Genomic DNA, 12,500 nt, shown 5'->3' on the forward strand with positions numbered 1-12,500 from the left:
TTGCCCACACAGGTTTCTGTCTCATTATAATTTTCCAGAAAGACTGAATTTTGTTTCTTACTACTATACATTTGCCACATTTAATTATCGGATGCAATCATCAAAAACTAACTTTGACGCAATTCTAAACTGATTGTGACCAGGGATCCGTTTTTCAAACCCTGCGTGTGTTTGCCAGAGTTGTTCGAATATTCCGACTGTTTATTTTCGTTTCTTGGTTTTGCAGTTACTGGTCATGCGTGACTGACACCCAAATACATTTGCATGCTCAATACGAAATGTCCCTGAATTGAGGCCGCTGGCAGAGCCGATTTTTCTAGGAAGATCGAAAGAGACTCTGCTCGCATTGTTCGAGAAACGGGCCCCTGGGCACAATAAGTTTAGAACTGCGTCCAACTTAGTTTTTGATGATTGTGTCCGATAATTAAATGTGGCAAATTTATAACAGCGTGGTAAGAAACAAAAGTCAGCCTTTCTGGAAAACTACAGTGAGACAGAAAGAAAGCGCTCTTGACATTAAGTTGAAAATGCTTTAAGATATAAATAAGATTTAGACAGCCGTGTGGCTCTGGAGGTCGACAGGTACATATGAACGCGATGCCAGAAAGCCTAAATTCCAGAATCTTGGAAAACATCCACGACATTATCAGGTAGGTTATTCCATATCCTGACCGTGGTGTCGAGAAAAGTTCGGTCGAAAGAGGTAGCACTGGTCACAGGATGGAATAGAGCATGGTTTATTAGCATGGAAAAGGTGGTTTCGTGGTGTTGTGCTCATCACAAAAATGCCAGAAAGAGTAGAAATAATAAAAATGTGGCAAAAAATACGATTTGTAAATATATAAATTGTGAAAGCTCTTCATAACGTTAAGTTGATTATTAATCATTTTGCACTCACTTGGTATATGACCAGAAAATCCAGATTATTGTCTATTTCCACTAAAAGATCACTAATGCATCCTTAGCAGGGAATGAGAAGTTACAGTCAGATAAGTATTACCAAGCAATAGGCCTGGTTTTTGCTCCGATTAAAAAATCTATGAAATGGGGGTCGAAGGACTTTCCTGCTTGTGGAATGACACAATTACCCAGAATTCTATTTAAGCTTGAACGAGGCAACTTGTGAAGCAAGAGACTGGTCCTCGTCAAATCGTGAAGCGCGGCTGGAGGAAAAAGTGAGGAGAAAATTTCTAGCGACAAAGTAGTGCTTTTTTCGTTGTTATCCTCGTAGCAAAAAGCTGGCCTTTCGTGATTTCTGTCAGGAACGGTATAATGCGGTGAAGATCGGAACTCATCGTCGGGACTTCAGACTGTGATAGCTGTCATGCCAATCAGTCGGCCGAGTACTATGAACACACTATAATGACGTTTGGAACAAAGTTTTACTATAAGCAAGAACTAAGAGTATAGTATCACTCGTAAAGGCGCTGTTGCACTATGCAATTTTTCGGGCTGCAACTGTCTCGCATATCTTGCAACGATCAAAAATGTTGCGAGACCAGTTGCAGAAACCGTTGCAGAAAGTAGAGAGTTCTACTTTTCGCAACGAGTGCAACGAATTTTCTTATCCTTGCGCTGTGAAACATCTGTCCTGCAACTTGTATGTGTCGCAACGGTTTTCAGCACCAGCCAATGCCACATTTAAGGCGGATGAAGTTGCCAAACCCGCAGAAAAATGCTACTCTAAATTTATGAGATCATCGAAACGAGACAGGTTGCATGACAAGTTGCTCAGTGTAACACCCGTAAAACAATTAGTTTCGTACTGTGAGAACGTTTGTAGAAATGGCGTTGCGAGACAAGCTGCACGAAAAATTGTACAGTGTAACAGCGCCTTAAGGAAACTTGTCCTTTTACACAAAACTCTCTTGTGGCCCCACGTCTTGATAAAATCTTGCAGGGTATAGAAGAAGTGGGCCGCGCACAGAAAGCGCGTGGTTGGAGATAGCAGGCAAATAGCCTGCTAACTCTACAGGGTGCAGAGGTTATGTTTTGGTTGCTAAAATGTCTTGTTCGTTATGGTGATAACATCGCTGAACAAGTGCTAAAACAGATTTACAGAATTAGGAAAAAAATTGCAATTGTATTATGCGAACAAGGACATTGAACCATTCATGCTATCGTCAAAATTATTCAATTTCCTCCTCTTTATTGTTCCAAGCCTCGGTCACCAGGCTAAATTTTCTAAAAAAGATGATCGATCTGTGTCCTATGCGAGAAGACTACACACGGTTCTTACGTTACGTTTATGACTGTAGAATCAACTGAAATTCCAATTTCCTTGTAAAAAAACAAAACAAAAAAACAACAACATATTTTTGGTTTGGTACTAGCCTGCGTAGCAGCCGTTTCCTTTCCTTTTCCAAACGCTCGCGAAGGGGACGAAAACTGCGAGACGAAAACTGCGAGAGATTGCGAAAAATAAGGAGTAGGGGGAGGGGGTGAGGCGACAGGCGCTCGCCCGCTTTAGCGCTCGCTTGTCCGATCTCCGCCTGGAAAAGGGAAGGAAACGGCTGCTACTCAGGCTAGTATGGTACGTATCGGAGAACCAGAACATTAACGCATGCGCTGACGAAATGTTTAATTTGAACAAGACATCGCGCCAGAGAGTCGTACCTGACGATTCCGCCCGGGACTTTGACCCGCGCATCGCTTTCGGACGCGTAGGTCCTTCGCTGCTTTCAGATACTTACTTTCCAATCGGTAGGCAGTGCTTGAGAGGGAGAAATGTCGGCCCCTTAATCATATGAGATAGATCCCGTTCTTAAACACAGCTCAGTTCCGGCTAGTCAATTTAACGTATTTTTATGCCATTAATATTCTTCAAAAAAAGTCATTGTATCTTCCATATGGTACCCACTGGAGTCGCGGATTAAAAAATGTACGCACGCGCCCTGCTAAAGGTTTATTTTGAATTTCAGATTAGCTACAAGAGCTAATATCTTCGAGACACTACATTTAAGGCTAAAATACATTAAACATCCACATATAAGAAATTAACTTTTTCCAAGTTAGGCTAAATAGTTCTTATAAAAATTGTATTCACAGTGGTTTTAGGCTCTCTACTAGGTTCTTGAATTGGTTCTTATTTCCAAAAAATATATCTACGCTATGATGTGGTATGACTGATTTCCTCTCATCAGGACTCTGTGCCTTTATATTTCATAACCACGAAAAATAAGTTTTGAACAAGATCTGTGCAGTTTAAAATGCACTTTGTTCCAGTCGCCTGAGACTTATTTTTTTAGGCTAACTTGACTTTTATGTAAGAGGGGTTTAAAATGAAATTTTAGTATTTATAACCTAACAGATTCTTAAATTCTAGGTTCTACTATGCGGATGTTTACTATATATGATCCCGTAGACCCGCCAGCGCACAGCGCTCGGGAACTTTACAGATAAAAATCTCTCTTTCCTTTCTTGAAGATGGCTACCGATCAGCAAGGATTTATTGAATAACATGGTCAAGGATGGCTGAGTTGAATTCACAAACACCGAAGCTAAATCCAGTCTGTGGTTAAGAAGCCGCACAAAAAAAAAACAAAACAAAACAAAACAAAACAAAACAAAAAATAAAAACAAAGACAAGAAGCCGCTTTCGAACCCCATTCGACCGTAAGTTCTTTACAAAATGGCCCGATCGAGGGATGAAATAGAACTCGGGAGAACTTACCGTAGGAAATGACAGTTACTCTCTGCTTACCAAAAGCTGTTTTATGTGCATGGCGTTTAACTATAGGCAGGAATTGAGTTTTGAGTGTCCCATAACTCCTCCACAAATTCAAGACCTGGTTGGTTCATACTCTTTTTCGGTCTTGGCTTTCACACTTTTTTGAAGTGTAGTCTTAAGCCACGTACCAAGTCTTTTCGTCTCCATTAGCGTGCGATAATGGCTAAAAAGGATAGTAGTACGATAAGAGCTTGAGATAAACTTTTCCTCATAATCGGAGGACAAAAAGATTTGTTTTGCAGCGGAACACTGCACTTTTGGAGTACCGGTAAGTGCAAAGTACAGTTCTTTGTTCCCTTACCATGTCCATGTTGTAATGTTGAAACTGAATTATTATAAGTGTACGAATACAGAAACCGATAAGATGACACCAAAGATTAAAAAAAAGTGTTGAGATGCGTAAGACAGAGCTTGAGGAGGGAAGGTATAAGTATCCTAAACGTGATGTCATTCTGGGTGTAAATACCTTGTAGGGGACTTAGTGTCCTATTGTATTTAACACCCACCTTAGGGTGAATCTTTAAATAAAAAATAAAAAAATATCCTTTGGGGGAGGGTGAGGAGGGTTAAGCAAGGTTGAGTGCATAATTCAACCTGCGCTGCGGATCATGAATATAACCTACTGGGCCCAGTTGTTCGAAAGCCGATTAACTTAATCCAGGATTAGCGTAAACTTTTGTTTCATTTTTTCAACTTTTTGGTGAAAGGTTCTTTTGCTTATTTTTGTTTTACAAGATTGACTTCTTCTATTGTAAAGTTGTGCTGAATATCAGCGTTGAACAGCATTTGGGAATAGAGAAATAAACTCCTTGGTTAATTTTTAATCTGGGATTAGCGTTAACCGGCTTTTGAACAACCGGGCCCAGAAGGTTAAAACGGATTCAACCTGAAAGCGGATTTTACCTGCAAGATTTACCGGTATACCGGTACAGGTAGTGTACCCCTTCAAGTAAAATGTCCATGCAACTATACTTAACCGGCGGGGATTAGTAACGATTGTTTACAAAGATGGCCGGCTCGGCAGCAAGGTTCCTTCTTCAGAAATACGTTTACTGCATTGTTTAAAGGGGCTAGGTCACGCTATTTTAGGTAATTTTGTTTAATTTTGTTAATTATGACATCTAAACGTCAAATTGGCAGAGCAAGAGTCTTTCATTTCCAAAATCACGGCCACATAACAACTGACAATGATTTTCCAGCTGTGTAAATGACATTTTGATATAGACTGATATAAATTTGAAACAAGGTGGGCCGACGTTTTTCAAATTTACCCAAATTCAATCCGTTTCAATCCTCTCCAGTTTTGTCCATCCATGTCCCTTCTTGGCTTCCCTGTGTTTTGTTAGAGTTCTTCTATAGTTTTGAACAGTCTTTTTGATATTTTAGTTAATTCTATGACCATTCGATCAGTGCTGAAATTGCCTAAAATTGCGTCACCTAGCCCCTTTAAGAAAGGCTATCAAATATATGCAAATCCTAATGTCTCTATTATCATTCATTTTTCTTCCTTAATTTTTATCTTTGCCTTTTTAATCAAGCCTGGAGGCATACTACCAAGGATCCCCTAACCCGCTCTATCTCATTTTTTGGACCTTGGGGCCTAAGTTTCAACTTCCCCATCTCACATGGTATTATTATTGAGGATTCCAGGAGATGGAAAAATCTTGCTCAAGGCCTTTGAACTTTTTAAACTTGAAAGGCCTTGAGCAAGATTTTTTTAAAAAGATCATTTGTTTTAAGTTAAATAAAATTATCTTTCTTTCTTCAATGAATCCGGCATTGTTTTATTGAGGCTAAGCAGCTACCTGGCAACATCACAAGATGCAAACTAAACTACTAAAATTTATAGCAATTTTAGAAACAAAGGTACACGGTATAAACTATCATGCATTCAGTCACTAAAAGGTCTTTTAAGTATTATAAAGAAAATTTTAAGCGACACTTTGGCAGCTTACCAGCTTAAAAAGCTTGTGTAAGTTCCAAAGGTCTTCAACGATAAGGTTAAGTAAAGTTAAGAAGGCATAACCATGCATAACAATAAATTGTGCAAATCATCGTGTTTGATATTTTTACAAGGCAGCAGTCCATAATCAGGAGAGTCCATCTTCACCACCGGGTCTCTTCGTCAACACACGTGTACACGATTCCATTTTTGGAAGGCTTAATATTGTTCATACAATGAAATTACTTAATTACTTTTTAAGATGACATGGTGCTGCACACGCAGTGCTTTCTCTTTCGGTTACTAAACTAAACTGCTGACTTTGTCTACTCCTGAACTTGTTCATCGATCAGAACATAACAACTGAATGCTCCAGATAATTAGATTTTTGTAAAGTACGATATTAGCCAGATCAGTACCCATCATGGTTGGCAATGCAAGCCAAAGCGAAGTCGCTCTCGTCCCTCGAGGGTTCACACTGCTGGAGCTCATCCCGGTTTCTGTAGCATGAAGCGACTGAGACTTTAACTACTCATCTCTGGACGGGACGCTAAACCAAAGCATGCCCGTTCCCTGCAGTATGTCACTGTTGACCATCTGTACACGTGCACCGAGCAAAGTTTCCTGTCTTGGAAAACAGCAAAGCGACAACGCTGAGCCTTCAACCAGTCTGGCACACTGACTGAGCTTCCAGGCACAACTGCTCGCACAGGAGATCAAACACTTTTACTTCTTTGAAAAAATTCCCTTGGTTAGAAAACTGAAACTATTTACGTTTAATTATTTTAACACGTATATGAACTCAATAAAAGACTCTTGAACCTTGTTCATTACTTGTCTCAAGGCTATGCTCACAGTTATATATTGTTGGTTTATGTTGTCAACTAGCTGTGTATCAGTATAAGTTGCAAACGGCAGGTTGGTGATCGGTTCATGTTAATCCTTACATTTACTTTGGTTGTTGTTTTTTGGAAGAATGCGATCCGTGTCATTCACAATGCCCTTTTTTCCCGCGATCTGCCTCTCGTGACAACTTTATATTGTCGTCAGTTGCATGTTCATTTTATCTAAAAAATACTACATGGTAAGGAACTCACGATACAAGATTTAGAGTATCCAAGACTTTGGCCCTCATCAGTTATGGTCAAGGAAGACAGAATCAACGACAGACATTATTTCTAAGAACCAACCGGCTTAATCTAGAGTTTTAACGATAAACAATCTCAAAGACAGAATCTCGGGAGAAGGGGCAGGGGTGGAGAATAAATGAAAGGAATGTGCCGTGAGCAATTTCAAACCTTGAGACTTACCTTGAGGTAATCATTTATGTTCTATTCCTGATAAAGATTTCACGATCAAATAAGATAATCATATGTTGCCAGGTTACATTATTGAAGGACTTAAGGTTCTATATTTTTACTAAAGAATGCCGTTGTCCGCGATAATCTTGAGTCAGTCCAGTTCATACTTCAAACAAGCCAGTCAGAAATGAGTGTCGAATGTCGCTCTCGGGTTTGCATGATCATCCAGCTTCTTTCTTGTGTCAAATGCCACTTTGTCAGCATCTTCTTCTTCAAGGCCACCGTTGTCGCTTTCTTCAAAGCCAAATTTGACTGATCGAGGTTCAGCTGACTCTTTTGGCGGCTCATGAACAGTAGCAACTTCAAAGCTTACTGCTCCACTCTCCTTTCTTGCGCCAAATGCCACTTTGTCAGCATCTCCTTCTTCAAGGCCACCGTTGTCGCTTTCTTCAAAGCCAAAGTTGACTGATCGACGTTCAATTGACTCTTTTGGCTGCTCATGAATAGTAGCAACTTCAAAGCTTACTTCTCCACTCTCCTTTCTTGCATCAAATGCCATTTTGTCAGCATCTTCTTCTTCAAGGCCACCCTTGTCGCTTTCTTCAAAGCCAAAGTTGACTGATCGACGTTCAACTGACTCTTTTGGCTGCTCATGAATAGTAGCAACTTCAAAGCTTACTTCTCCACTCTCCTTTCTTGCATCAAATGCCACTTTGTCAGAATCTTCTTCTTCAAGGCCACCGTTGTCGCTTTCTTCAAAGCCAAAGTTGACTGATCGACGTTCAACTGACTCTTTTGGCTGCTCATGAATAGTAGCAACTTCAAAGCTTACTTCTCCACTCTCCTTTCTTGCATCAAATGCCATTTTGTCAGCATCTTCTTCTTCAAGGCCACCGTTGTCGCTTTCTTCAAAGCCAAAGTTGACTGATCGACGTTCAACTGACTCTTTTGGCTGCTCATGAACAGTAGCAACTTCAAAGCTTACTTCTCCACTCTCCTTTCTTGCATCAAATGCCACTTTGTCAGCATCTTCTTCTTCAAGGCCACCGTGGTCGCTTTCTTCAAAGCCAAAGTTGACTGATCGACGTTCAACTGACTCGTTTGGCGGCTCATGAATAGTAGCGACTTCAAAGCTTACTGCTCCACTCTCCTTTCTTGCGTCAAATGCCACTTTGTCAGCATCTTCTTTGTCAAGACCACCATTGTTGCTTTGTTCATAGCCAAAGTTAACTGATCGAGGTTCAACTGACGCTTTTGTAGCAAGTTCAAAGCTTACTGATCTACTTTTCTTTCTTGTTTTAAATGCCACTTTGTCAGCATCTTCTTCTTCAAGGCCACCGTTGTCGCTTTCTTCAAAGCCAAAGTTGACTGATCGAGGTTTAACTGACTCTTTTGGCTGCTCATGAATAGTAGCAATTGCAAAGCGAACTGATCTACTTTTCTTTCTTGTTTTAAATGCCACTTTCTCAGCATCTTCTTCTTTAAGGCCACCGTTGTCGCTTTCTTCAAAGCTAAAGTTGACTGATCGAGGTTTAACTGACTCTTTCGGCTCCTCATGAATAGTAACAAGTTCAAAACTTACTGCTCCACTCTCGTTTAACGTACTAGATACTGATGGCATGTTAAAATTACCAGTTTGGACTTGTTCATTCAGCAAATTTTTCCCTGTCATTCCTCGTATTTCGTTGTGGAGGTCATTAAGAGGCAAAAGCAACGCCAGGCAACACGAAAGAGACCATTGTGGATTTTTACGCCACTCTTTAATAAAGCGGAGAAAATACCTGCCGTACTGGACTAAAAAAAGAAGAAGAAGAAGAAGAAGAAAAAAAGAAGTGAATACGTTTGTATGGTATCGCAAGTGAACGAGAAGCACAACAACGGAGCTTGGTACTTTGCAAAATGCATATTTCGCCCGACTGTTTTTTTTCCCCCAGTGGTTGTAAATGCCCGGATGTTTGTTCGTGTCACTGTATTCCAATCATATTGTAAGATGCTGAAGTGCTTTCGATCGAAATTGAGTAATAATTTCTAGAAGGACTTACTTTGTTTTAGTAAAGTAACACAACTCGTAAGATGGTTTAAAAAAGAACGCTAAGCATATTTGAGCTTTGCCACCTAGCCTCTTTGTTTGAGTTGGCTAAATTTAAGGAAGGTGTCTGCTAATTCAAAGGTATTTTTGCGCGGTTTGCTGAATATGCGGGAAAAGAAGATCTTGACAAGTGTTATTGAAATCCAAAGAGATAATTGGGTGTAACACGTATTTTTCGCAGATAATTAATCAAGAATATTTGTAAACCGCTTTAAAATACAAAGCAATGTATGAAGTTTTTGTTTCTAAATTGAAGCTTAATTGACTCTGAAAAATGCGTGTTTACCCAAAATTTTCTCTTCGGAAACAAAGAGCATTTGCTAAGTTCTTCTTTCTCCGCACGGTTTTGAACCGCGCAAAAATATCCCTGTATTAAAAGACACCACCCATACGACATCTCGAGATGCGCAGAACGTATGCGCGATAGCAATAGTAGGCACCGTCCTTAAGTTGAAAATTTCACTTTGACATTGCAACTCAATCAATCTTTGTTATACCACAAGATGGAAAGTAATGAGCAAACAGATTTTCCTGATGCCAAAGAAGAGTGAATTAGATAAGAGTGTTGTTATAACATGAATGGGCTCCCCAGCACAGTCACAAATAAGTCTATTTTTAGAATACCCTTTCTCAGGAAAATCAGTTGTCATGTCCGTGAAAAAAAACATGGAAGAATCAGTCACGCGTGACATGACTTCTTCTGATTGGTTAAAATTGGTGCCCCTTTGTTTGCTTCGCGCACAAAGTGAATCTAAAATAAATCAATTTGTGACTGTGCTGGGGCAAGACCAAAAGTGATAGATCAACATTATTTTCTAATCCACTCTTGTGCCAGAAACTCGGACCTCCATGGTTGCCTTTGTCTTTTCTGCAATGAACAACCATCCTCTCAACTAGGTCAGTATATTGTAACAATGAACATTTTCTTTATTCGTCATATTTAAGCATGGTGTGCTCATCATTGGGAAAAGTAAATAGTGCCACTCCCCACCCTCTGGGAGATCAAAGTATGGAAACGACTACGTATCTCCGGATCGAGCTATAGCTAAAGAGGATTATGGGGGCACTTTGAATATATGTCTGTAAGTTTTCTCTCTGAAGAAAATTAAAAAAAAGGAATTGGGACCGCAAAGTACAAACCGATTCTTTGTCTCAATCGTAGCGTGGTATCTTCCAAATAAAGTGTACTGCTGTATGTTAGGGTAAGGGCTAAGGTTAGGGTTCGTCCCAACTCTTTTTGATTTAAGCTTAAATACGAACAAAATGCTTACCCACAAGAATTGCAATAACCAGAAAATTTGCTCCAAATACCAATGCGTTGAACATGATATGGTCCATGTATGAGTCCAGCGAGGATTGTGCGCTCTCTACTGGTATTCTACTGACAACACCTATTACGAGGTTGACGAATGTGACGGCAAGGGAAGAAACCATCAGGCTGTTCTCAAATGGTTCCGCTATTGGCCGCTTGAACGCAAAGAGCATACCATAGAGACCTGATATAATCAATGCTAACCCAACGTAGGCTCTGCTCTCACCTCCCATCAGGATAATGCCTGAAGTTAATGTCACCTTTCGAGCCATTTCAACAAGTTCCCAATACCATGTGCGAGTGTTGTAATTTGCGAATAAAAAGCGTAATCCTGTGACAATTTCTGGAATTGGATGCTGGGAATGTGTGGATTCATCGTCGACTCTGTCGCCATGTTTCTTCAATGACCTTTGGTGCCTCCACAGAACTACCAAAACAGCCAGAGGTAGAAACATGATGTACAAAATACTGCAATATGCAACAATCACAGATCGTCGGTATTCTTGGCTGGAACACTTGACATTAAAGTCAACTTTCAGAAACGTATCGCACTTTTCACGTTTTTCATAAATGCACAGTGTTTGACAGGCAAGGGGAAGAACATTTGCTGTCTTGGAGCAGGTGTTTAGATAGGTTAGGTAAAGGAAAAAAAAGACTGTTCTGTAGACCAACTGCTTTGTTTCGGAAATTTTCTTCACTTTTTCCGCTTGACTCAGGAAAGTCTTTCTGCTTAATAAGACCTTCCAAATGCCATAAATAATGAATGCTAAAATGACGACTGCAGCATTGATACCGAGAACAGTGAACAATTTTCCAAAAGCATTGACTTTTAGATCTGGAAAGAGACAGTGGATAGGAGCAATCTGGAAAATATTTAGCTGTAACATCTCAGAATATTTCCCAATAAGCTCGAGAGAGTCTGGCCATTTGATGTATGCAAATGCATCGATAACTCCAAATGTTACCTGGTAGAAACCGATTACAATTTTTAGTCTTCCAAGAATTATATCAACTACGGAGCGATCTTGTTTCTTCTTGGCTTGTTTCCTGCTTCTCCAAACCACAACGACAGCGATTATAATAGTTACTGCTGCCATGACGGAAAGCTGTGCTGTCATCCATGCTGTTGAGGGGCACTCTTTGCATGTCTTCAACTGTTTGTAATATCCATAACTACACACTTCACATAATGGTCCTTCATATCCAGCAAAACATGTGGAGTTCATACCTCCCAGACATGATTTCGGTCTTGGACAGCTATATTCTTGAGGAAGAGGGTATCGGTACTCTATGATCGATTGGTCTCCAACAGAAGAATTCCGCTGTAAGAAGTCGCTGAAGGATTTGTAAAGTTCTTTGTATGTATCGTTCTCCCATTTCCACCAGTAACCCGGATTAAGACTAATCGTACCATTTTCGCATCTTAATCCGGGTCGTTGTTCACATGACTCGCAGGCGTTAAACATGTGCCTTCGAAAATATCCATTCACACAGTAACATGCCCGAAATCCAGCAAACGACTTTGTATCCGACCCTGAGAAAAATGAGAAAGCGCAATTAACTTATGTATTCATTTATTAGTAAAAAAAAAATGACGAAAGATAGTTTAATTTTGTTATCTTATCTTTTCCCTATTGTCTATAAACGTTTCTTATAATTCACTCATATTAACAAATCTATATTTTGCACCAGGCCTCTAATGCTGTTGACATCTTTTACCGAAAAACTGAACTCAAAGATCTAAGAAACTGTTTTGGAACATTGCATGATACTACCACTGAATCCTCTGGAATATACCAATGTATGAAAGACTTGTGGGAACACCCATGCTATTGACATTCTAAAAGGAAATTGCCTTAATTTCTACTTTACAAATTAAGTGAAACAATGCGCAATCTCAATATCGTTTTACTACAGTTTTTGACTGCTTTTAAAGAGTTACCCCGACACTTTCATCGTTTCTAGCTTATGACAGCTTTAAGTATCATATAAATGAGGGTAAAAAAAGGTTTCCTTTTAAAATAGGGGAAAAGAACCTGCAAGTCGATTTTGGCAAGAGAGGGAGAAAAACCGGACCTCCCAGAGTAAAACTGTCGAGTCAGGTTGGGACCGACTGGAACTCAGTC

Source organism: Montipora foliosa, chromosome 13 (genome assembly GCF_036669935.1).
Source record: "Montipora foliosa isolate CH-2021 chromosome 13, ASM3666993v2, whole genome shotgun sequence".
NCBI lineage: Eukaryota > Metazoa > Cnidaria > Anthozoa > Scleractinia > Acroporidae > Montipora > Montipora foliosa.